This window comes from Danio rerio, chromosome 13, assembly GCF_052040795.2.
Source record: "Danio rerio strain M-AB ecotype USA chromosome 13, GRCz13ab, whole genome shotgun sequence".
Classification (NCBI taxonomy): Eukaryota; Metazoa; Chordata; class Actinopteri; order Cypriniformes; family Danionidae; genus Danio; species Danio rerio.
The window spans coordinates 44151173-44178547 of NC_141033.1; the positions used below are offsets into that span (position 1 = coordinate 44151173).

A 27375-nucleotide genomic window follows, 5' to 3' on the forward strand; every position below is an offset into this window, starting at 1 on the left:
TCCAACTGCTCCCTTTCTGTCGGCGCTGTAAACCTCTGGCTTTTGCCGTCTCCCCTGCTGCTGTCATCCCGGGGGACTCCCAGTGGGCAGAAGCTGATTAGAGATGAATCAGACAGCTGAGAGAGGCTGACTGAGGTAAAGATGCATGCTGGAGAAATCCAGCCTGGCCTTCACACATCAGAGACCATGTACATGGAAGAGAGGAGTTATATTTATACAGTTGGCACAGCACCCGAAAACCCTGAATGTCTACACCTATGCTGTGGCAATAACCTGTACTGCTTGTTTTATAGCACATGTGTCAAACTCAAGAGCTTATGGTTCACACCAAATGTGAACATATGTATTCATTTATAAATTATATACTGGATGCGGAAAGTTGCTTTTGCATGCTGGAGGGAATATGCAGTTCAAAACTGCGGACTGAAGGATGACACAATGCCTGAAGTACTTAGAAAGGTATGTTTTAAAAATAGTTTAGCCATGCAAAGCTTAAGTTGATTGTAATCTTTTGTAGGCTATATGCACAGAAGTGTTGTTCAGCCACTGAAAACTTCAGGTGAAAATATTGATGCAGCTGTTTTCAATTTCAAAAGGTACCTTTTACAGTATCGATAAAGTAATTTAAATATAGTCAGCTAAATCAGTGGTTCTCAAAGTGGGGGTCGGGACCCCGCCAAAGGGTGTTGGACAATGACGAGGGGTCGCCTGGTGATTTCCAAAAATCTATTTATTTTTATTAAACCATAAAATTACCAAAAAATTTGTCGTTTATAGTTACTATACACTATATAGTTACTATAGTAGCTTATAGTCACTAGTTCTATTAGATTGTAACCCCTGAAATAATTATATTTTACTAAAGACACAGCAATAGCTTCAGATGCAGCAGATTGATTTTATGATACCAGATTCAACTTTCTGGCCCATTTACAGCACTCGCATACATAAAAAAAATAAACAAAGAATACACTTGGGTTTATTGGTGTGTATGCACCATTGCATGCAAGGTTTCTCTATTCATAGCCACCTCAGAGGATATTGTGGTTGCGAGTCACTAGCATTGTTATTTTAGGGGTCGCAGGCTGAAAAGTTTGGGAACCCCTGCACTAAATACAAGTTAGCATTAATTTGATCCTTTTACACGTATAATCACACAGGTGTGATCAGCATTGGCTGGTTCCTTAAATGTAGAAAACAACTGGCGCAACCAGAGAAAACCCACGCAAACACAGGGAGAACATGCAAACTCCACACAAAAATGCCAACTGGTCCAGCAGGGGCTCAAACCAGCGACCTTCTTGCTGTGAGGTGACAGTGCTAACCACTAAGCCACCCTATAAAACAGTTTTTTGTTTTTACATTTGGAATTGTAGTATTATAAAGTACTATAAAGTTTCTAACTGGCGAATGACATGATCCAGTGTTATATGGTTTTCTATTGTCATCTATTTGGTGCACGTTCATAACTTCAGGAGGTGTGGCTTTGGATGGCAGGGTGAGGTGTATGTTCTCAATGCTATAATGCTAAGTTAGCATTTTCACAGATTGCCTACTCCACTTTTAGATTGTGTTTGGGACAATTGTTTTTAGTTTATTTTATTTTTTTAATTTGCAAAAAAGTTTAGTTAATTGATTTGTGTTGGGACAACATAAAGGAGTTGTATGGAAGCCTAAATATTTTACAGTGAGTGACGCATTTTCCGTCATGCAATTTCAAAGCAGTGGTTCTTAAAGTAGGGGTCGGGACCCCCGGGGGTCGCTGGACAATGAGAGGGGGGGGGGGGGGGGGGTGCTTGTGATAAATATTTCTTTTTATTAAATCATAAGAATTACCATATTTTATCCATAACCTACTGAAGAGAAAAAAAATGTTGTTTATATTTACTATATACTTCTGTATATATTTACTATAGTAGCTTATAGTTACTAGTTCTATTGGATTGTGACCCCTGGGGTAATTACATTACATTAAAGACACAGCAATAGTGCCAGATGCAGGATATTGATTTTATAACACCAGGTTAAACTTTCTGCCCCATTTACAGCACTGATATACATTTAAAAAATGAAATGAAGAATAGACTTGGGTCTATTGGTGTGTGCGCTCCATTGCATATTTAACCACTGTATTTATAACCACCTCAGAGGGTATTGGGGGTCGCGAGTCACTGGCATTGTCATTTTGGGGGTCCTGGGCTGAAAAGTTTGGGAACTCATGATCTAGAGTGTGATGTGGTGCTTTGTGTTTGTTGTGAACTCAGCATTATAATAAAAGTCCATGCTGCTTTATATTGTACTGTATGTTGACAATAAACTGCATCTCCCATAATGCAGATTTGATTTAAGACCCAGCTATAAATTATTTGCTGTTCCACAGTTCTGCTTCTATCAAGATAAACAAAGATAATATGATATGCAACATAATATGCAAAGAAAATGACTGTCTGATGATATTTGTCTTTGTTATTTACTTTGATGGGCGTAATGTAGGTTTCTTCACCTGATAAAAAGGACTAAGAGATTAAAAAACATCTATTTAACATTTAACAAATCCATGTGTTTATTTGTTACTTTATTTTACTACAATAAAACAAAGAGACATGTACAGTATATGGTTTTAGTTAACATGTTAGCATGTTAAATATTACGGTAATTTCAATTAAATTCAAGTTTATTTGTACAGCACTTTTTACAGTAATTTTGCAGCAGCTTTACAAAAGGTGCACATTATTGTATTCCAATCAAATTCAGAAAAATGAAGGTTATTAGCTAACATAACTTTATTAGCTAGGCTATTAATAATTTCAACTGATTACTAGTAAAAGTTAAACAGTTATTTTATATAAACATAGTGAACATGCAGTTATATAGTGTATAGGTGTCTAAGTACATATTTAATAAAGTGTAAACAATAAATATTAATATACATCAACCGGCCCTTTAAGGTCAGCCACAATGCTGAAATGGCCCTCAGTAAAAACGAGTTTGACACCCCTGTGAATAGTTCACCCAAAAATTGACTTTCCTAAAGCATATAAACACCACAATATGTTTGCAGATATTTAGGAAACATGCTAACTTAGCATATACACTTGTTTATCTGAAAAATAATGAAAGCCAGTTATTTTCATTTGAAATAGTGTGGCTGTTTCAGAATGTCTGTCTTTGTTTTGGTCTAGTAACTCTGGACAGTGCCAGTTTACCCAATTATATTTCAGCACACCAGGTTGTCTTAGAGTGGAAAACACAGCATTTTTCTTTTTAGCCATGGGGCTGCCTCAAAATACGTGGACACAGCCAAAAATGTGAATTTTTAAAGGACAGAAGCAGACTTCGACATGAAACACTGATTCAGAGTTATAAAAATCCACATGAGGTTGTACTAATTAGCAAATAGTCTAACTTTTACAAGCATAAATATCAGCTGAGTAGCTTACAGTGTAAGGCTCGATTGTCAGGCAGGCTAGCTCCTGTTTGTTTTGTCAATCTAGCAACCTGCATGTTCATCGAGTCTAAAGCTGCAGTCACACTGAACTTTTCACACCATAGACTTACATTCATACGCATGCGAATTAGGGCTGTGCAATTAATCGAAAATCCAATCTCGATTTCGATTTTGCTTCAAACGATTATGAAAAAATATCAATCGAGATAAACGATTATTGCGTCATATACCGCCCCCTTTTCAGAGGTACACATGTGTCACTCTTAAAAGCGTGAAAGACCGCGTGCTTATGTGTGTGTGCGGCACGCATACACAGTCAGAAGCATGCGGCCGGTCAGCATTCGGTCTCATTCGCACACTGAGACGAGCAGAGGAGCGCAGACATCTAAAGTCATCTTAACCTGAGCGCTTTAAGGGTCAAATAGGTGTCAAAACGCGGTGTTTAGTGATCATTCATATTTACGCTCATTTGTTTACCCACAAACGAGTTGAGAATCAAAAGACACGTGAAAGATAAACCATGAAAGTGACCATGCGAAATAATCCTGCTGCCGCCTGTTTTTATCATTAATCAAACAAAACGAGAAAATCTCTCACTGCTCTTGACTGAAGGATTTTTGTTTTGTTTCTTAGGGTGAAGATGCTTAAAGCACAGTTTGTTTCATATTTTTATTCTATTGTATTTATTTATCTTCCTTTGCAGGGTGGAAAATAACTATATATACAGTTGAAGTCAGAATTATAAGCCCTCCTGAATATTAGCTGCCCTTTTCCTGCCCAATTTCTGTTTAATGGAAAGAAGTTTCTTCTGCAGACAATCAAAAAATATATTGCTTAAGGGGGCTAATATTATAGACCTTACAATGGGTTTCAAAATATTTAAACCTGCTTTTTTCTAGCTAAAATAAAACAAATAAGCCTAGAAGAAAAAATATTATAGGAAATACTGTTAAAATTCCTTGCTCTGTTAAACATCATTTGGGAAATATTTATAAAAAAAAAATTTTTTTAAAAACTCTCAGGAGCGCTAATAATTTTGACTTCAACTGATAATCGTTTTAAATAATTGTGATTACAATTATGACCAAACTAATTGTGATTTAGATTTTTCCCAAAAATCGAGCATCCCTAATGCGAATGTTGCAGACTGGAAATGCAAGCTTGTGCAATAAGTTTTGCATGTTGGTGCTTTCCAAAGTTTAAGCTTGGTGAACTCTGACCTGCAAAATCGCATTACGTGATTGCATGAAACCAATAGAAGATCAAAACATGACCTCTCTGTTAGGGATGTAACGATTCACTGAGTCGGTTGAAAATCGATTCAAATATGTGACAAATTAAACTGGTTCAAATATACAATGAATCGCGATACATGTTTTGAACTGAGAGGGCGCTGTTTAAAGGTGCAAACTCACTTTACCTGCACATTAACGGCGAGCAAGAGGTTTGGTGGCAAACTAAAATGACAGCGGTGGAGTGCGCCAAACAAATACAAACTGTGCGCAAATAATGCAAAAAGTATTACTTTATACTAAAAAATACTTACACTAACAGAACAACGAATATGATGCAGCACAGTGAAAAATAACTGACACAAGCTCCGTTTCCATCCACCTTGTTCGCATTGAGTCGTTGAATGGAAATGCGGCTTTATTGGCAGATCTTTTATGCGATAATACAGTTTTGTGCATAAAGATAATTCACATTTTTGCATGGAAACAAAGCTACAGACGTCTATACACAAAAGCTATTAACAGGCCAAACCATGCTGACCGGAGGATTGGCAGCTCTGCTTGCTCTGACGAGAGCTACGGAGATCACACAATGCATCAGTGTTTTCATATCGAAAGTGTGTGGATGTTTTTTAGACTGAAAAATAACCAGGTATTAAATCATTCATTCTGTTTTCAGTTTACTTTATGCTTATTTTAATAATTTGCTTTTTTATATATTATACATTATAATCTGTATTTTATGCCAGTTGTCAGTCCCCTAGAGCAGAGGGCCTATTGACCAACTCTGTTCACACTGCTCTCTGGTTTAATAGAGACTTTCCACTCCACACCAGCAATCTCAGTCCCCAGTGAAAGAGTTTTCTCATCAGCAGGAAACATTGTAAATGTGCAAACACCTCAGCTTATGCCAGATAACACTGATATTTCTTTTAAAAATTAAAAAAACCCAGCACAGTTTTAGCTCGTTTGTATTAAAGAGCTTTCTTTAATTTGTATTGTCCATCTTTTATTCGGTATTTGTTTTAAATGTGCAATGTAGCTGCACAGTCAAAGGTTTAGTTTGTGTTAACGAGTCTTCTTTAGTTTGTATTATTCACTTTTTTATTTTGTTTTAAAATTCCGGTTATCGCAGAAAAGATTTTATTTTGGAAAAACAATGTGCAGCATTGACTGAAGTTTATTTATAAACATTTTTCGAGAGGATCAAGTGCTTATAATTATTCACAGCTGTTCCAACTTTAGCTAATGACTAATTATCCTATCAGATGATCCTTAACTCACTATAAATAACCAGACTTTTCTCATCGCAATATCTTCGTCTTGAAGAAACGCCCCCACCCAACCCCACTTTCCCTCCTTTCAAACAGGTGGCACGGTGGCCAGTGATTAGCGATGTTGCCTCATAGCAAGAATGCCCCTGGTTTAATTCCTTTCCAAACCAGGCAACATTTCCGTGTGGAGTTTTGCTCGTTCTCCCCGTGATCGCGTGGGTTTTCCCAGGGTCCTCCGTTTTCCTCAAACAGTTCAAAAACAAGCACCCTAAACAATTAATCCAAAATATTTTTAGCCAAGCTCTGAGTACACCTTCTCAGCATCCATATCTGACACTTAACTACAATAAGCAGGAGGGGGAGTCATCGAGATCTACCTGAGCCCAAACTCCCCTCTCGCCCTGCAACGGGAGGGAGCCCAGGGCTTGAGGATTTTATAAGCTCAGGGCTCGCTCCCAGGACAGCACACCAAACTAGCTTTATTATCAATCATCAGCTAAGTGTGAACTCTGGAAAGAAAAAAAAATTAAAGGGCTCTTGTTCACGTTAAATTTGTCTCAGATAATTTTGTAAAAATAAATTGTGACTAAATCGTAAGATTAGTATCGTCAAACTTATTGAATCAAAGGTCAGGTGAATAGTTACATCCCTACTCACTGTACAGAAATGTAAAATATGGAGCAATCACTCAGTTTATTCATTTATTCATTTTCTTTTCGGCTTAGTCCTTTTATTAATCCAGGGTCGCCACAGCGGAATGAACCTCCAACTTATCCAGCTTATGTTTTACGCACCGCACGCCCTTCCAGCTGCAACCCATCCCAGGGGAACATCTAATCATATTGTTTAATCCTTCACCTTTTTCGACAGAACTTCTAATGCCAAAACTGTAGTGTGACCACGGTTTAAGGAGAAAGGGTTAAGGGAAGAAAAACTCTACAATATTTTGAATTTGGACTGCAATCCTTAGTTCAACCACTGTCAGTCCCACATGTTGCACCTTTAACTTTTTATTTTTTTATTTTTTTTCAAATTTCCCTTGTGTTGTTCCAAACTTAAATTAATTTCTTGTCTTTCAGGCAACAGAAAGTGGGGGACTGAGGCGTTAAAGCTTCAAAAAGGATGCAAAGCCACCATAAAGAACCATGAAAGTGGTCCATACGAGTCCAAATCTTCTAAAACCATACATTCGTTCTTGTAGCTCAAACAGGTCTGCATGCTGCTAGCAATGTTTGAAGCCCGGGGAATCCATGAATCAATAAAGCGCGGTACACTGAATGCAATGTACAGAAAGTTGCTTTTGATGAAAGCATTTACCGAATGTCAAAATGCAAATGTAACATAATAAATAAACAAACCAAAACTCAAACAGTACCTTAACTCTTCTTGGCTCATTCATGAAAATTAAGTAAGGTTTATGAATCATTCTTTTGAGTCAGAACTTTGCATGAATCAGCAAATACGATCTGAAGGATTCAATCAAGAACTGACCCGACTGATATGATTCTGGAGTTCATCTCACTGACTATGTCTTCATTTAAAAAGTGTATAATTGGTTTATTAGTTCAAGGCTAAAATGTCTTCATGCGAATCGCCTCATCAATCTGACTGAACTGAATTTAAATTAAGTGTTGATCAGATAAAGTGGTGGATTCAGACTCGAATTATCTGTTTTATATGTGCAGTGCAGTGAAGCATATGTTTTAAGCATTAATATTTTATTTTGCGTGCGTTTGTTTGCTGAAAGTTTCCTAACCAGAACAACAGTGTACACTCCTTAACTTAAATAACTGCTGGAAGGGCAGCACGGTGGCTAAGTGAACAGCAAGAAGATCACTGGTTTGATTCCCGGCTGGGCCAGTTGGCATTTATGTGTGAAGTTTGCATGTCCTCCCCGTGTTTGTGTGGATTTCCTCTGGGTGCTCTGGTTTATCCCACAGTCCAAAGACAAGCGGTATAGGTGAATTGGATAAACAAAATTGGCCGTACTGTATGAATGTGAGGGAGAATGACTGTATGGGTGTTTCCCAGTACTGGGTTGCAACTGAAAGGGCATCTGCTGCGTAAAACATATGCTGGAAGAGTTAGCGGTTCATTCTGCTGTGGCAACCCCTGACAAATAAGGGATAAAGCCGAAGGGAAATAAATGAATGAAAGTACTACTGGAAAATCTGACTAGCTAGTCACTGTTTGGTTTTCTAGTACTCTATTGGGCTCTCACATACTTTCTGCTTCTTCATACTGTAGCCGTGGTGGGAACAAATGGATTGCTAAACGATTCATATGAGAGTCGCTGGGATAATTAGGTTAAAAATAAATGCATATTAAAAGACAATGTAAGTGTTTTTTGATCTTGCACGCATATCAGCATGTTGTTGGAGACCTCAAAAATCCAAAATATGACCTTTTTAATGGAAAATAGGGGCTTTTTAAGGGTGTTTATTTACTGAAATTTATATTCAAATTAGTTTAATTTTTATTGTGCAACGTATACTTTTAAGGTCTTTATGAATAGTATATATTTTGAAAATGGGAAAAACAACAAATCGTTGTATGAATGCTGTATGTTTAAATAATTTTCCATTAAAAATAATGACTGAAGGACATGAGACCAGGTAGAACCAGGGAAGAATGCAGCATCTCATTTTTTCACAGAACGCATTCACTGTTCTCCTGAGTTCATTCTTCCGAGGTAACTTGGCAAGACCGGTCTCTACAAGAATGCAAGTCCGTTCTCTGCATTCTTGGAATTGAGAAATGGCGCCGGTCTCCTTAACCAAGCACACCTGATTCAGATCATAAGCTCATTAGCAGAGACTGAAAGACTGTAATGGGTGTGACAGACAAAAGAGATATCCATAACATGCAGTGTTGGTGGTCCTCCAGGAACGTGGTTGAGAAACACTGCTATAGATGAACATGTTTTCTTCTTTACACAGTGTTGTTTTTAAAAATTACTCTATTTGCAGAAAGTTTGATTTTATCCCCCAAACCCCAACTTTAAAGTTTTTTTTTGAAAGCAGTCTCATACAAAGTCCCTTGAATGGGGCTTTCATACTATCACTTGGGATCAATTGATGTAATCGTTTGATTCAATTATTATTAGGATAACAAAGTAAATTTCTACCCTGCTGCTGGAAGAACACATTTTGAACGTCTTTCCTATCTGACTGACATATTTCTGATCTTGGAGCTACTAAGAAGCAGGCACGGGACAACAGTTTTCAAGGTATAACACGGTTGGGAAAAGTCAAGGTTTTAAAACAGCCAAACTGTTTTGCTATGCCGTTTCTATGGTATGTGTTAGTTTTTTGAAGTTTTTCTGTTTTTTTTTTTCCGTTTTTTTTAGGACAACAGTATCTCAAATTGTAAAGAAATCTATGTTTTTGAAACTAATGAAAACAGCAGAAGTCAATAATTCATTTGAATTATTTAGCCTGACATGTTAAGCTACTGTTCAAAAATATATGAAATGTTTCTTAAAATAAAATATACTTAGTTAAATGAGAAAAAAGTTTAAGTTTTTACCCAGACATTTGAAAAGTATATATTTTAGAGCAGCAATTACAATACCGTGAAACTATGATATTTTTATCCAAGGTTATCATACTGTCAGAATCTTATACTGGCCCAAGCCTACTAAGAAGCTGATGTATTAATTATGAAGGTCAAAAATGTGACGGTGTTGGTGTGCCTCTAGGAAAGGCATGAACAAAATATACCTGAGTCAACCTAAAAAAAAAAATAATAATAAATAAATAAATAAAACAGGTACAGTTCATCATACTAAATCATGAAAGTGAGTGACTACTGGAGACATATGAATTTGTCAAACTGTATTTATGTGTTTACTCACTTGCTTTTCTGACAACTGTGACTGATGTGCTGCAAGTGTGCAGACAGAACTTTACATCTCATTTCTGCATGGAGAAATTGACTGCAGAGTTTCTGATTATACTTTAGTGCAGTGTTTCCTAACACTGTTCCTGAAGGCACACCAACAGTACATATTTTCAACCTCTTCCTATTCAAACACAACTGAATCAACTTCAAAACCTGAAATGAATGGGTCAGATAAGGGAGACATCCAAAACATGTACTGTTAGTGTGCCTCCAGGAACTGAGGAAACACTGCTCTAGTGTACAAAACTGAGGCTAGTAGTAAGCATCCATTTATATTCAATGTCTTCTGCTAAGTCATTTCTTATATATGATGTGTAAACAGCTGCGTCTTTGATGTAGGGATGCAACGATTGTAAATTTTGGTTGTGCGATTATAGACATAATCTCGGTTTCACGGTTATTATGATTATTTTCATTCATTGATTTTAAAACCCAACCAGTTTAAAACTAAAATTATTTTACATTTGGTTTTATAGTTCGGGCCTAAATACATATTTGTTGCCGTTTTAAAAGGTAATTTGATTGACTATATAAAAATCAGTGGATATTATTGATGCATTTATTGGGTAAAATTGCTACTTTTTAGTGTCATTCAATGTGTTTTTGGTCATTATCAATGCAATGTCACCTTAATTGATCTTGTGCAGCGCAGCAATAATAGGCCCAGTGCCAAAACAATCACAACACTGCTGCTTCCGTGACGCTTATGCCTCGTGCTGACACGCTGCTTCTGCGTGCATTATAAAAGCTCTAACCTGTTAACATGGATGCCAAAAAAATATGCGCTGCTCACACTTGCGCTGGGAAACAGTCTTGAGTCTTTTGGCACTCTCTCCAAAAACACTTGATTAATCTCAGCTGGCGCATCAACACTCGCCACATGATCGCTCTCACAGGCGCTATTATTTGTAAGTGGGTTTGCAAACCCTTTGTACTTTCCATTGCTTCCTTGCGTCCCTCCATTGGAAATAACTAACTTGAACGAGCTTGTCTTAATTAATATGTCATAGTCAGTCCACTGTGCGTGGTTATAAGTCTCGGTGTACAAACTAGCTCACATTTGGCATAACTTTGTTTAGTTGCTGCAGTTTTGTTCTGTGCAAAAACAAGGTGTTGAGAAGCCTTTACGATTAATTAACCGTGACGAATTAAAATGCGGTTAATAGTGAAACTAGTAAATCATTGATGACAAAAATGTAGCATGAAACAGAAAAAAAACGGTTTCGACAGGGAACAGTGACGGGGGATCAGAGTTAATTAATAATCTAATAACACTTTTCTTATCAAATAAAAGGTTTATTCTACTCAGATATGTGCATACAAAATCACTGATCCATCTTAGTAGATATTTTTGAGCATATGCAGTATCTTCAAATTTAAAAAGATGTCAAAAATGTATACTGAAGATTGTTATTATTATTTAAATTATGTATTGTTATTATTTTAATGCATGTAATTTATTTATTTTTCTATTTATTTATCTACACCTTTTGAATCATTTGTTTGATTCCTGATGTTTCAATGTTTCAGAATAAGTTTGTATATTTTTTTTCTGACCATTTTGTTCGGAACAATATCCAATAAATGCATAAATGCAAAATGTGCATAAAACAGGTGGATGAAATGAAAATGTGTTGGGGGACCCCAAAAAGTTTATAAATTTTTAAATATCAGCTAAATATCAAATATATATAAATATAAATATCAGCTCTAATACAAAGTTAAAAACTATGAGGAAATATTGACTCCTTAACGCAAACTTTTCAATATTTTTCTTTTTTTTCTTTGTTTTAATTTTTTTTTTTTCATAATTTTTTTATTCTCTTTTTTTTTCTCTTGCTCAGAGGATATGCTTGTTTATAATTCATAAATTGTATTTAATTTTGAGGGGATATTTTGAAAATAAGAAAACACTTTAATTTTTCCTATGTTGTAACAGTCGCTGGTTCGATCCTCGGCTGTTCAGTTGACATTTCTGCATGGAGTTTGCATGTTCTCCCCATGTGCGTGTGGGTTTCCTCCAGGTGCTCTGGTTTCCCCCACAAGTCCAAAGACATGCACTATAGACCATTTTGAGGGGTGTAAACAAAAACAATGGTCCCAGCATGTTTCCTGTTTTACATTTTTAATTTCTATAGCTTTCAAGAAACCTGAAAGTGTCACATATCGATACATAATGTTATGATGATTGTTTTCACATTAAGTTATGATCGAATTACCTCTTGTTACAGTTATGAAATAGTAAAATAACAAGCAGAAAATGTTAATGCAAATGACATGACCACATTGAAATGGTCTATAAGAATATTGGTGTGACTCTTGAGTCAGATCTGAGTTTCAATAGTCATGTCAAAGCAGTCAGTAAATCAGCATACTATCATCTCAAAAACAAAGCAAGAATCAGATGCTTTGTTTCTAGTGAAGATTTAGAAAAACTTGTTCATGCTTTTATCAGCAGCAGGGTGGATTACTGTAATGGACTCCTCACTGGTCTTCCTAAAAAGACAGTCAGACAGTTGCAGCTCATCCAGAATGCTGCAGCCAGAATTCTAACCAGAACCAGAAAATCAGAGCACATCACACCTGTCCTCAGGTCTTTACACTGGCTGCCAGTTACATTCAGAATAGATTTTAAAGTATTATTACTGGTCTATAAATCACTAAATGGCCTAGGACCTAAATACATTACAGATACAGCATGCTCACTGAATACAAACCTAACAGATCACTTAGATCTTTAGGATCATATAAACTAGAAGTTCCAAAAGCTCAGTCAAAGCAGGGTGAATTAGCTTTCAGCCACTATGCCCCTCGCTGCTGGAATCAGCTTCCAGAAATGATCAGATGTGCTCCAACATTAGGCACATTCAAATCAAGACTGAAAACACATCTGTTTAGCTGTGCCTTTACTGAATGAGCACTGTGCTGCGTCCGACAGATTGCACTATCATGTTTTTCTCATTTCTTCATTCTTTTATATCACATTTTACCTGTTTTTATGTTTTGTTTTGTTTTTACGCATTTTTATTATTTGTTTTTATTTTTATTTTACTTGTTTCTTTTATTCTTGTTTATGTAAAGCACTTTGAATTGCCCCTGTGTATGAAATGTGCTATATAAATAAACTTGCCTTGCCTTGCCTATAGGTGAATTGAAAAGAAACTAAATTAGCCGTAGTGTATGTGTGTGAATGAGAGTGTGTGGGTGTTTTCCAGTGATGAGTTGCAGCGGGAATGGTATCCGCTACGTAAAACTTGTGCTGGATTAGTTGGCGGCCAACAATGCTGATTAATAAAGGGACTAACCCAAAAAGAAAATGAATGAATGAATGAAAAACAACATTTTCCAATGTCATCTATGTGTCAAGTCAGCTTTATTAATTTGGTTCTTTTTACAATACAGATTGCATCAAAGCAGCCTGACATGAATGCGAAAAAACACAGTATTATCAATTGTGAAAAAGACATCAAACGTGAGACATTCAAATGATGTTGTAAAGCAGGTCTCAAAAGACAATAGTGTCATTATACTGAGCTCAAGTCAGTTCAGTGTTGATTCAGTTCAAGTGTGGGGTGGTACAGGGTTGCGGTGCTGTGTCACGGACGAGCATGTTAAAAATAAAACTTCCACTCACTCTCATTATGTCAATTATTGCCACTTTATTTAGCATGAACCACTTTTATGATACTCCTGTGATGCATCTGCATCCTTTTTTGAAGCCTGAAAGCCTCTGTCCCCATGGGGACTAATGGCATGGAAAAGAGCAACCAGCACAATCCTCCTTTTGTGTTCCCGTACAAGTCGTGGGGATTTGTACCGACAGGAGTGCAAGTAAATGAAGACCGAACTTTCATTTTTAGCTGAAGTACTACTTAAAAATCGCTCCCTCTGCCCCAAGACTCTACCTTCTATTCCAGCGCGTCTGTCCATCTTAGTCTCTCTCCAGCTGTTTTCTTTCTCTCTCTGCCTCACAGCTTTTTCTCCCTCTCCATCTCCATCTGTGTGGCCGTGTGAATGGAAATCATTTCAAGCATCACTACCCACGGCTAATGCTGAAATGTGTTCTCTAAGGTGTCCACAGTGCATATGAATACAGTCATGCCTAAGCCTAAGATACCACACAGTCTGATGCTCAAACAACCTCGAGGCACATAATGAAATCCTCGCTGTTTAACGCACAACACAAGCTTCATCCTTCTCCCCTGCCTTCTTAGTAAGTCATAAGGTCTCTGGTCAGTTCAAAGACATCCAAAGCTGTATTATGGGTTTTAAAAGGTCATAGGTCAGCTCCGACAAAAGGCGAATGAAGGTCAGGTGGATGTCTAAGACTCTGACCTCCGTGTAATTGCCTTAGGGCCCTTTAAACCATGTCATTGTACGGCTTCCCATTTTCTGTGCTTCACTGGTCAGAAGTGCTGCTTACAGCGGTTTGATACTCATAAAACTTACACCAGGCTGAGCAACAGACCAGCTCTTGAGAGAGTTGCACGATTCATGGAAACTTTCATAAATATGATGAGAATTGCTTCCCTTCAAAGTGTAACATGGTCATTTCTTTCTGTCAGGTAGATTACATTAAAGAAACCCATTTGTGTGTAATGACTCAGCAAAGAATCAATGACAATGTTTACATGAACATCAGTAATCTAATTATTTACCTTAATCTGAATAAGACGATAATATGATTAAGGTGTTCACATGAGTTGCTTTTTGAATGTTCCTTTCATGATCCCATTTTACATGTTATCCCAGCAGGCACACAGCATTATAGGACGTTATTATTAGGTTAGTGTTACGATTGCCGTATTTTGGTGGGATTTTTGCATCCCATTCTCTCTCTCTCTCCCTCTCTTTCTCTCTCTCTCCCCATCTCTACCTGTCGTATCCTCTAGGTCCGCCCTCGCGGAAGCCGATTGGTCAGGAGACCAGTCACTCATCATTGGGTGACGTGGCGCTGTCACATCAGGGCTCGAAATTGCGACCGTTTTGGTCGCATATGCGCCCGAAATTTTATCTATGCGACCTCAAAATATATTTGGGAGCATTTCTGCGAGTGCTTAAAATTGTTGTGCGACCAGTTTTTACTGCAAAATGTTCAGCACATGCGCGGATTCGGGAGACATTCATGCAGAATGCATCTCTCTAAGCTCTTTGTCTGCACTTGAAACGGGAAACGCAGCGCTCAGGAATGGTTTAAAACAGTTGTCATGTCATCTTGCTGCAGTAACAAGTCCGTAATGCTTGCCCCGCCTTCGCGCTCTTCTTATTGGCCCACCACTGCTCTAGCACTGAACGCGAATGATTGGTTATTGTCAGCTGTCAATCACTCAGCCAGCGCCTTCTTGCTTGGGATGACAGAGAGAGCTACTACCGCGAAAAACTAAAGCGCTAAAGATGAGAATGAAAATGACACTGGCAGATTTTGTTTTAGAAACCATGGCATCTAAAGTTATAAATAATGACACATCTTAGTTGTGATCATGTGCTGAATGTTAGTCCACCATCTACACTTTTCCAAGAGTGGATAAAAGACTCCGTTGGCTTCAAGTCCGCTATTAAAAGTCTGTGGGATGGAGTTTTCAGGTAACAGTTTGCCACATCTAGCACGAGAGCTTCTGTTTAATCCTTCATTTAATCGCCAGATGCTGTCCGCCGTGCAAGGGACAGCTATATGTAAAATTTAACACTACGTACACCATCGGCATCGCAAACAGGCTTGCACTGAGTAAACTAATATCGCTACTCATGAAAAGACAGTATTGCTATTAACATGACGTATGCATATAATAAGGTACAGTATATGTCAAAAGCATCAGTGCAATATCAGACAGCACTTGTGAGAACAGCACAGTTATACCGTTAACAGATTCATTCAAGCATTGTGTGCAGGGCCGGTGAGCGCTTCGTGTATGCTTTAGTCACTCAGTCATGTTATAAAATGTATTTCTTGTGATAACGGCATTTCGTTGAGACATATTTTCCTCACGCTTGCATATATATATTTTTTTTTTTTTGCTTGTTAGTTTGATTACTGTTGATTTCAAATGCAATAAATCTGTTTGTATAAAACTTGTAGTAACGGTGCTTATAATTGGTGGGTGCGACTAAATTTTGGCTGATGCGCCTAACTTTTTAAAGTTAGGAGCATCGGTGCTACCAAGAAAAAAGGTTAATTTCGAGCCCTGCACATATAAGGACGCCAGGGAGAGCGGAGGACAGCGCGCTTTTCCTTCGATCCTGTTTTTGCCGACATGATTTTGTTATACGTTAATTTTGCTTAACTTTCATTTGAATAAAATTATTTAGTATTATTTCTGCCCATTGAACTACTTTGTGATTTCTGTACATTTTATTTTCGATTGTTTGTTAATCGCTTTTTGGTACAACTCTTACCTGGCAAAACAAAAAAGATTCTCCAGTTCGCAGCCTTCTTTTACACATTTTTCAATAGAAATTGATGTTTTTATTAAATCTCTTAGACTAGTTAATAATAAGAAAAGTGATTGATTCTTAGTTTTTATGATAAATATTTTGGAAATGTCACGGATACATAAGTCCTTCTTTCCTCTTGCTGTATTTGTGTTATGTATGTATATGTTTAAACTTATTTATTTATGTTTTCTTTCTTTTCTCTCTTTTGTTTCTCTTTTTATTTAATTTTTAATGTTTATATTATTTATCCTGATCTGTTATTATCATTGTTTTTTTTGTGTAAAATTGAATTTTGTATGTTTGTTATTGAAGTCAATAAAAATAAAAATAAAAAAAGAAGATAATATTGAGAGTTGACTTTGTCCTCAGAGTAAGGTGGACAGGGAAGATGTCTTACGACTTCCATCCTACATACACGTAGTCAATCCATTGTTTAAAACACCAGGTAACAGGTAAGAAGTGAATGCCACTTATGTATTTTTGTTTTTAGTTCAGAATAGGTAAGCTTACGGCGCTCTGCTCTGAAGATTTTTCCTTTTCTTTTCATGTTTCTAACGAGGTAAGGGGTTTGCTTACGAGTTAGAATTGTTTTGTTATATTTATTTCTTTGATTTGGCTTCACTAGTCCCCTTACTCTTGAGTTGCCCTAATTTTGTTTGATACTTTGTTTAATTTGTTACTTTATTATTGTTGTAAATATTTTTCTTATTGTATATATATTTGGGCATTATTCTGATTTCACTTTTTGTACATTAAATCACTTTTGTTGGCAGTTTTGTTGTTTGTGTCTTTTACTTTCACTCATCATCTTGTAAAATTACCACACCTTTTAAATGTTATTACTTTTACCCTAGACTAACATCAAAGAGGTTGTAACAGTTAGATTTAGGTTGTAACATCAGGGGACCAAAATTCAATGTCTAGCGATCATCTAAGGGCAATGTCATTTTTGTCATATCAAATGACGTTGATATTTGGTGGATTTTTGGTTGTGTTGGAATGTGACCAAAGTCTGACGTCGAGCCAACATCTTAAACCAATGTCATATTGATGTCAAATACTGACACTTATTTGTCAGGTATGGCAAGCAAAATCCAAGTTCATCATCCTGATTGGTCAACTTCTGATAGATTGGCTCATTCGACCACACACACCTCACCAATTTAAGCCGACAGCTCTCTAAGTCTTTTTGACATGTTTAAAATGAGAGCTCATAAGCCACTTGGCCTGGCTTAAAAATTCCTCTCACATGGTATGAGCCATGGCCATACATGCTCCTCCCATTGGAAAAATCACATAGTGGCGTGTACAACACCAATATTCACATGATGGACACCCACCTTTACAGAGCACCCATGGCAAATGTTTGTAAAGTTAGTGATTTAGGTATTTAAAAACCTTATAACATGTATGTTCATGTCACATGCATAAAATAAAACCTAAGCCAAATCTTTGTCCATTTTCTGAACTATTTCTCTCCAGAAGTTATGATCAATAACAAGGTATTGTTTTAAATGTTTGCCCTCTGTCATTGTGGATGTCTGTTGTCTCAGTATCCATAGTTTTGTGTTGTTCTGCATCTTCTATTATTTTTTTCTGGGGAAACTGGAGCACATGGAGGAAACCCATGCCAACACAGAGAAACATACAAACTCCACACAGAAATGCCAACTGACCCAGCCAAAACTCAAACCAGCGAGCTTCTTGCTTTGGTGACAATGCTAACCACAATACCTACAATGAAATCTGATAAATGCAAATTAAGTCATTAATTCATTTTCTTTTCGGCTTAGTCCCTTTACCAACTTATCCAGCATATGTTTTACACAGCAGATACCCTTCCAGCTGTAACCCATCACTGGGAAACATCCAAACAAACTCATTCATACACATACACTACGGATAATTTAAGCTTACCCAATTCACCTATACCACATGTTTTTAGACTTATGGGGAAACCGGAGCAACCAGAGGAAACCCACGCCAACAAGAGGAGAACATGCAAACTCTACACAGAAATGCCAACTGACCCAGCCAGAACTCAAACCAGCGACCTTCTTGCTTTGGTGACAATGCTAACCACAATAACTACATTGAAATCTGATAAATGCAGATTAAGTCATGAACATAAGCACTTTTTAAAATATAAAGTTTTCTAATATATTTTTTGAACTACAGTGCTTGAGCTCCAACTGGAAGTTTGGATTGATTGTAAGAGGTTGGCTTGGGTGGCATCAACACACCATTATTCCAACCAAATGATGTTTAAAAAGATAAATTCAGCATTAATTGTGTCTTCACCCTGACACTGAACGCGCATTTCAGATAAGAAGCCCAAGGGGAATCACAATGTCACTGCATTTCATCATTACAAGATACAAATGTGATCACAGAGCATGAAACTTCTGACTGATCTTAAAGCTCCTCAATTATCTTGCATTTTTATGACAAAGCATTCAGACCTAATCTCCTAATAAAATTCAGGATGACTGCATCATGTCTAACTAGCGATGCTTCTTTTAGCTGAAACTTTAGACTGAAACATGCACGCTATCTCATGAGATCACCCCAATCCTCCTTCTAACACACACACACACACACACACACACACACACACACACACACACAAACAGATACAGAGACATGCACTCTATCCATATCAATGGTGTCAGCTGAACACAGATGCCAACTGAGCTCTAGTCTCACTGAACTATTCATTACACCAACAGCACATCACTGACTCATTCAAGGCTTTTAACAGATACATTCTGGGAAATGTTAATGTAATAAAGTCATCAGCGTAGAAAACCCCCCATTAAAAAAACACTGTGATTTCTTTTTCAGCTGTTAACAGTGAAATACAGCAAAAAATTGAGTGTCACAATGATTGGCTGATCATGCAGTTAGAAAGAAAATACCTGTCTAGGATGTTGATAACTGGTGCAAAAATCTAACTAAGCTGTAAAAATGACAGGCTAATTACAAAGTAGCAAAGTAGACAACTCACACACTCGAATGTAATAACTTTTTGGTCAAATGAAAATGACACAATCTACAAAAGCTGCAATAAGCTATAAGTGAACTGGTTTCAAGCAGAAATGATATGGCTCCTGGTGCACTTTTCTACACACCTGCAGTGTTGACCGAGCACATGATAAACACACATATACAAACACACACACACACACACACACACACACACACAAATTACTAGATATATTTATTAATAAATATACTAATATAACTAATATTACTTTATATATTACTAAACTCACTGATATGTAGAGGCCAATATACATTAGCTCACTACTACACGCCACTGGCATAAATAAAGCATTACAGATGCAGATTCTGTGCCATGAGAAAATGGAAACAAATGGGTTAAACGATGTGGCTGATGGAAGTGAATGAAACGGTAAAGTTTAATCCATCAAATAGACTAGTAAACCTCTCAAAAATGCTCTAAATTAACATCACGTTCAGTCGCATTTGACTTCATTAGGCTATACCAGACATGACTTGAATGAATAAGAAAAACTTCACAGAGAAATGAATCGATCATGTTTGTCCCTAGGATGGATTCAATGGAATACAGATCCAGATCTAAAGAGGAAAGGAGTGATAGCTAAATAAATAAAAGAAACGTGGTGTCGGTTGGAGCTCTTCAAATGCTTCTGTATTTGCTTAATATACAACAGAGATCTTTCATCCAGTCTCTTTCAAACGGACTTTGATGAAATTAAAAGAAAGAAACGTCAACTGAGGCACACTCAGACACGCGCTAAAACCATAAAATCATATTAGCAATTCGTTTAATGCTCATAATATTGCTTACTCACGCAGTTTATTTCAGTTATTTCCTTTCCTCATGTTCCCGCAGACCGCCGTTCACAGCAACAGTTACGCGAGCGTTTTTCACTCACGCGCCGCGCGGGAATCATTCATTCCTCCTGTCAGGAATTTACCGGACGGTCTCCGTTTCACTCAAACGTTAACCCACCATGTCGGATTAAAATCCAAGCTGAGTCTCCCCGGACAGACCCACGCAACGAATCCCATCAGTTTCAGTAGGTATGTGTCTTTTTCACTGACGAGGACGGACCGCCAGAGAACCGGTAATTTTACTTCTTGCTGATTCTCCTTAAACGCTTAAGAGCAGGTCGGATCCAGGACGGTGTTGGTTAGTCCTCAAGTAACGATAGAAAGTAGAATGACAGCTCGAGTTAAAGTACAGCCCACCTCACACAACCCTCATTCAACCTTCTCTGCCTCCCTCCTTCTCTCTCTCTCTCTCTCTCTCTCTCTCTCTCTCTCTCTCTCTCTCTCTCTCTCATGAGGCAATAATCTCATTTGCCTGGTCAGAAAAGGTAAGGACAGGTAAATCTTTATGTGAACTTTGCAGTGTCCGAGAGGTTCATATGATGTCATAACATGTCCTGGTCATATCTAAATTTTTCCATTACAAAGTTACAATATACTTCATGATTTTTTAAAATATTATTTATTTGACCTCTGACCTTTAAAATGCTTCAAATAACAGTTATTTTATTGTACACCATGGTAGTTTGTTGCTATAAATTACCTATAAATCATAATCATAATAATGCATATAAAAATAATACAAACACTTCCATGATTAAAATTAGGCAATAGTACTTGGTTTCATTTAATATATTCTTAATATATTACTTAATATAATATATATTAAAAATATAATAAATAATAAATAAATAGACAAATAAATGTGCTCTTATTTAAAATGTAAAATATTCACACACAATGTTTAAATATGTTAAATAAATAAATAAATAAATAAATAAATAAATAATCATGCATACTCCCTCATACTTCTGGATTTATTTTCAGCTCGGTTAAATATAACAAAACCGACTGCTGGATTATTATTATTTTTAATAACCACACATTCTTATTTGGTCCATATTTTTCCCAAATGTGGGTTTAAACAACCCAGCATTTTACAGTGTAACCATGACCAGAGTGCAGGAAAAAATATTAATATCTCTAAAAATACACTGCAAGTTTTCTATTTCTTTTGTTTTGGTTGGGGGCCAAATATTTCCCAGATGATATTATTTGTCTGACCTCTCAAGTTTAAAATTCTTGAAATTAACATTTATTTAATTATAAACCATTGTAGCTGGTTGCCATAAATTATCTATAAATAAAATAATTATTATTATCATAATCATAATAATGTATATAGAAATAATACAAACATTTTCATGATTACAGTTAGGTAATAGTACTTGGTCTCATTTTATTTATAGATAAATAAATAAATGCTCTTTTTTACGCACAATATTCATGTAGTATGTTAATATGTTAAAGAAAGAAAGAAAAAAAGAAGTAATAATCAATTTTTGGTAATCAACCAAATGAGTTGTAATGAGTTGAAACAACCCAGCATATTATAGTATAATCATGACACTTTTTAAATAGTGGGATGCGTCTTAATTATCATGCTAGACACCAGAGTGAAAGAAAAATATTGAAATTGATTTTTTTTTCAGCCCCAAATTGGGTAAATAAAACAAAACCAACTACTGGGTCATCATTTTTTTAATAACCACACATTTTATTAGGTTGATCCATATTTTACCAAAATGTGGATGGAAACAAACCAACATTTTACAGTGTAACCATGACTATTTTGAAATAATGGGATGTGTTTTAACCATCATGCCAAAGAAACACTGAAGAAAAATATTAAAATCCCTAAAAATACACTGCAATTTTTTCATTTATTTTCTTTTGGTTGGGGGCCAAATTTGTCCCAGATACGTTTTTGTGAGACTCCCCTATTCAGCCAAATAGTGGGTACACAGGGACTTTCATGCATACAGAATAAGAACAAGCACATGCTGTGAACGTGCTGAGTTGAGAGTTAAATGCTTCTCATAAACATGACGCAGCCTCAGGTTGTGACACTGCAACCGAACAGTCTGAAAGAGTTTTGTGTTCCACCTCTTTAGAAATTAATGCGGTCGGTGACAGAGAGTAACAGAGAGATGCGCAAACACTGGCTGGCGGTGCTCTTCTCTAGTAACGTAACCAGTTAACATCTTAAACGCAGCTCAGTGTAAGCGGAGAGGCTGTGGTCCAGTGCTCACATAACAAAAACCCTTGTAACATCACACCAGTGTAGCCCACCACTGCAGAAAGGTACTTACACAGAGCATCCAGGTGTTAAATATTGCTAAATATAGCTATTTACATTTGATAAACAAATAGATAAAAGCATCTGCTAAATGACTAAATGTAAATGTAAACAGTAAATGGCTTTTTAAATAAATGCATTTTTTTTTTCAAATTTTGCTGTGATAATTGTGGAAAATAAATGGTGTATTAAAGGGACAGTTGACCAAAAAACGAAAATTCACTTACCATTTACTTACTTTTAAGTGGTTCCACACATTTAAGAGTTTCCTGTTTTTCATTGAACACAAAATAAGATATTTTTAACAATGTTAGATACCCGTAACCATTGACTTCCATGAGAAAAACAAATGTAATGTGTATTTATATAGCGCATTTATTGTGTAAAGCGCTTCACATTCATGAGGGGGTCTCTCCACACTACCACCAATGTGAGGCATCCACTTAGATGATGCGACGGCAGCCACAGGACAATGGCACCAGTCCGCTCACCAGCTAACGGTGTAGTGTAGAGACAGTGATACAGTCAATTCGGTGGATGGGGATGATTGGGAGGCCTTGATCGTAAGGGCCAATTGAGGGACTTTGCCTAGGACACCGGGGTTACATCCCTACCCCTTACGCGAAGCGACATAGGATTTTCATGACCATAGAGAGTCAGGACCTCTGTTTAACATCTCATCCAAAAGACAAGGCCCACTAACAGTATAGTGTCCCCTTCGCTATACTGGGGCATTAGGACTTACGCAGATCACAGGCTGAGGGCCCCCTGCTGGCCTCTCTAACACTACTTCCAACAGCAGCCTAGTTTTCCCATGTGGTCTTTCATGCAGGTACTGACCAGGCTCAGCCCTGCTTAGCTTCAGTGAGTCACCGGTCTTGGGCTGCAGGGTGATATGGCTGTGGAAATTTTATTGAAGTCAATGGTTACAGGTTTCCAGCATTTTTTTAAATAACTTATTTTGTGTAATAAACTTAAAAAGGTGAAAGGGGAGTAAATGATCACATCATTTTCAGTTTTGAGTTTGAATGTATGACCAAAAATGTATGTGCTCTAAAATAAACAATGTTAGTTTGTTTTAATTTAGTTATTAATTTTTGGCTTAGTCCCTTTATTAATCTGGGATTGCCACAGCGGATTGAACCACCAACTTATCCAGCGTATGTTTTACGCAGCAGATGCCACTGTGTATGGAATGAGCTATTTAAATAAACTTGTCTTGTCTTCCAACCCATCACTGGGAAACACCCATACATTCTCATTCACACACATACACTACAGATAATTTACTGTAGCTTGGCGCATGTCTTTGGACCTGTGGGGGAAACCGAAGCACCCACATAAACACAGGGAGAACATGCAAACTCCACATAGAAATGCCAACTGACCCAGCCGATATAATAAAATGAAAAACTACTTTTTTTTATGTTGCTTAAACATTTATTAGTGCAGTAACATCACCGCTTTTGTTTATGTATACAATGATAAACATTCATCACATTAAAATGTTAAAACTTCTTTTTCTTTTAGATTAAAGAAAGAAAGAAAGAAAGAAAGAAAGAAAGAAAGAAAGAAAGAAAGAAAGAAAGAAAGAAGTAATAATCATGCATACTTTCTCAAACTCCTGGATTTTTTATTAGGTTAATCCATATTTTACCAAAATGTGAGTTGAAACAACCCAGCATATTATAGTGTAATCATGACAATTTTTAAATAGTGGGATGCTTAATTATCATGCTAGAAACCAGAGTGAAAGAAAAATATTGAAATCCCCCCCCCCTTTCCAAAAAAAAAATACTGCAATTTTTCTATTGCTAATGTTTTGGTTTGGGGCCAGATATGTCATCATAATCATAATAATGTATTAAAAATATAATACAAACACATTCATGATTACAATAAGGCAATAGTACTTGGTCGCATTAAATTCTATTAAAAAATATACACATAAATGCCCTTTTTTAAACGTAAAATATTAATGCTTCATATTAATATGATAAATAAATAAATAAATAAATAAATAAATAAATAAATAAATAAATAAATAAATAGATAATGATGCATACTTCCTCAAACTTCTGGATTTTTTTTCAGCCCCAAATTAGGTAAATATAACAAAACCAACTACTGGATCATAATTTTTTTAATAACCATACATTTTATTAGGTTGATCCATATTTTACCAAAATGTGGATGGAAACAACCCAACATTTTAAAATGTTAAAACTTCATGATCTTTATCTGCTAACTTTAGGGTGGAAACTTTACATGCAATTTTCATTCGTTTGTTTTATTTTTTGGCTTAGACCCTTTAATAATCAGGGGTCGCCACAGCGGAATGAACCGCCAACTTATCCAGCATATGTTTTACACAGCAGATTCCCTTCCAGCCACAACCCAACACTGCGAAACACCAATACACTCTTGCATGCACTCACATACACTACGGCCAACTTCACCTGTACCGCATGTCTTTGGACTGTGGAGGAAACACGTGGAGAACATGTAAACTCCACACAGAAATGCCAACTGAACCAGCCAGGGCTCAAACCAGTGACCTTCTTGCTGTGAGGCAATTGTGCAACCCACTGCACCATCGTGCTTACATACAATTTAAAATGTAAAATTAGAAGCATCACGTTTCTGCTTTGAAAGTGTTAAAACTGCACAATTAATTTCCATTGTAAGTTAATTACCTTACACACTATTTTGTAGCGATGCAACACACTGAAACCTGAAAAAACTGAAACCTGAAAAAACTTCAGTCAGCAAATTTAAAAAGAACCGTTTATTTCTTAGTGTGAAGAACATATTAATCGTTTTAAGGACAGTTTCCACAAAAACATTCTGTCATGACAACTCGCTGAAAGATTTGGGCCCTATCATACACCCGGTCCAATTTGGCGCAAGGCACGATGTAATTGTTGTTTGCTAGTTTCAGCTTGGTGCAAGAGTCGTTTTGATGTTTTACAGCACGCTATTTAAATAGCAAATGCATTTGCGCTCATATGTGCGCCCATAGGTGTTCTGGTCTGAAAAAGTAGGCGTGTTGAGGCGCATTGCTGGTGCAATGCTATTTTAAGGAACTAGAATAGACTGTTTAATAGACCAGATCAAAGCAGGTCTATAGTCCAGCGCAGATCGCGTTAGCTGTGCACCTCGCTTACACACTGCTTAATATACACAGGATGTAGAGCAATACGCAAATATCTTTACATGTAAAAAAGAATTAAAGGATTGAAATATTACAAAAATTATCATTTTCTATGTAAATATAAAATCTACTGCCTTTATCTCGGGGGGCTTTTTCAGTTTATTCATAACAATATGCTTTTGTATAATGTTATTATTAGTAGTAGTATTTATTATTTGCATATTTTATTTGTTTTTTTAAAAACAAGCTTAGATTTTTCCACCTGTCAAGTTTTAGACCATATAGAGCACAGCACGTGTATTAGGATATAACTCAGTTTTTTGAACACACTTCGTTATTATTGTTCATTTATTCGTTTGTGGGAAGTTAGAACTGAATTTAGAAATAGTGTTGAAACAAATCTTTGCACTTAATAAACAAAATAATTACTTATAGGCTAATGGATGTCTGTGCATTTAACACGTTTCTCTATTCATGAGAGTGAAAGGGAAAGTAAAGAATAAGGAGGCTCATTCTCTTATTCTCGCGCTGCAAATGCTCTGTTTAACTGTTTTCTTACTAGTGAAGCATTCAGTTTTTCCACTTACAAAGTCCGTCATGTAAATAGCAAATGTGCTATGGTGCGGCGCAACTGACTCTTAAAGAAAACGTGAGCTGAGACTGGTTTATTCTTAAAACACACCTATAACTTATCAACAGAATAAGCTCAACCCTGTTAGACCATGCGTTGCGGCGCAAAGCGGATTTTTCTGTCCTTAAAATAGCAAAAGTGGATTTGGACACGCCCTTAATGCTTTTGCGCCCTGCGCTTTAGACTTTGTGCATGGATCGTCAAAATAGAGCCCTTAGTAAGGTAATGATTATGTATATGGAAATGTTAATGTTTTTGGTCTTGACGGCATAGATCTGCAATGCTGCTGCTGCTTTGATTTTTATGGCATAGCAAGTACCAGGACTTGTTACTGCCAGTATATTCACAGAATGCAGTCATAGAATATAACACACTGCTGCTGCAAGCATATAAGTAGCAGATCTTAAACACAGGTGGAGCTAGGGTAGAGGAGGGTCAGATTGCCCATTGCTAGCATAAAACAACACTGAGGCATTTAAAATGCTAAGGAGCATGTAGTTAATGACGTAAGAGCAGATTAGGTGTGATAGAACTTCATATATCTTTATATGTTTAAGGCAGTGTTGGTATTAGTTACAATGTAACTAGTGACTGTAATTTTCCATTCATTTCCCTTTGGTTTAGTCCCTTTATTAAACAGGGGTTGCCACAGCGGAATGAACCTCACAGCATAAAGGTCTCTGGTTCAAGTCCTGGCTGAGTAAGTTGACATTACTGTGTAGAGTTTGCATGTCCTCCCCATGTTAACGTGGGTTTCCTTCGGGTGCTCCAGTTTCCCCCACAGTCTAAAGACATACTGTAGGTGAACTGAATAAACTAAAATTGGCCATAGTGTATGTGCGTGAATGAGTGGGCATGGGTATTTCCCAGTTCTGGGATGCAGCTGGAAGGGCATCCGCTGTGTAAAACATGTACCGGATAAGTTGGCAGGTCATTCCGCTGTGGTCACCTCTGATGAACAAAGGGACTAAGCTGAAAGAAGTGTGGTTTATTCATAAACTAATTTCGAGAGGATCACGTGCTTATAATCAACACGGCTGGCTCCTTGTTAGCTCCGTAATAAGCCCTATTAGATGATTACGGAAGCATTATAAATAACCTGAGTTTTTCACTCCAGTTATCT

The 27375-nt window shown here is 36.8% G+C and overlaps 1 protein-coding gene across 5 annotated transcripts in view; it reads right to left on the reverse strand.

Moving 5' to 3' along the window:
- Positions 1–20556, reverse strand: part of pcdh15a (protocadherin-related 15a) — a 406352-nt gene extending 385796 nt beyond the window's left edge. For all 5 annotated transcript variants that reach the window (XR_015504985.1, XR_015504984.1, XM_087277644.1 and 2 more), the window contains 1 exon segment: positions 20129–20556. The gene's annotated coding sequence lies outside the window, so the exon portion shown is untranslated.
- Positions 20557–27375: the final 6819 nt, after the last annotated feature.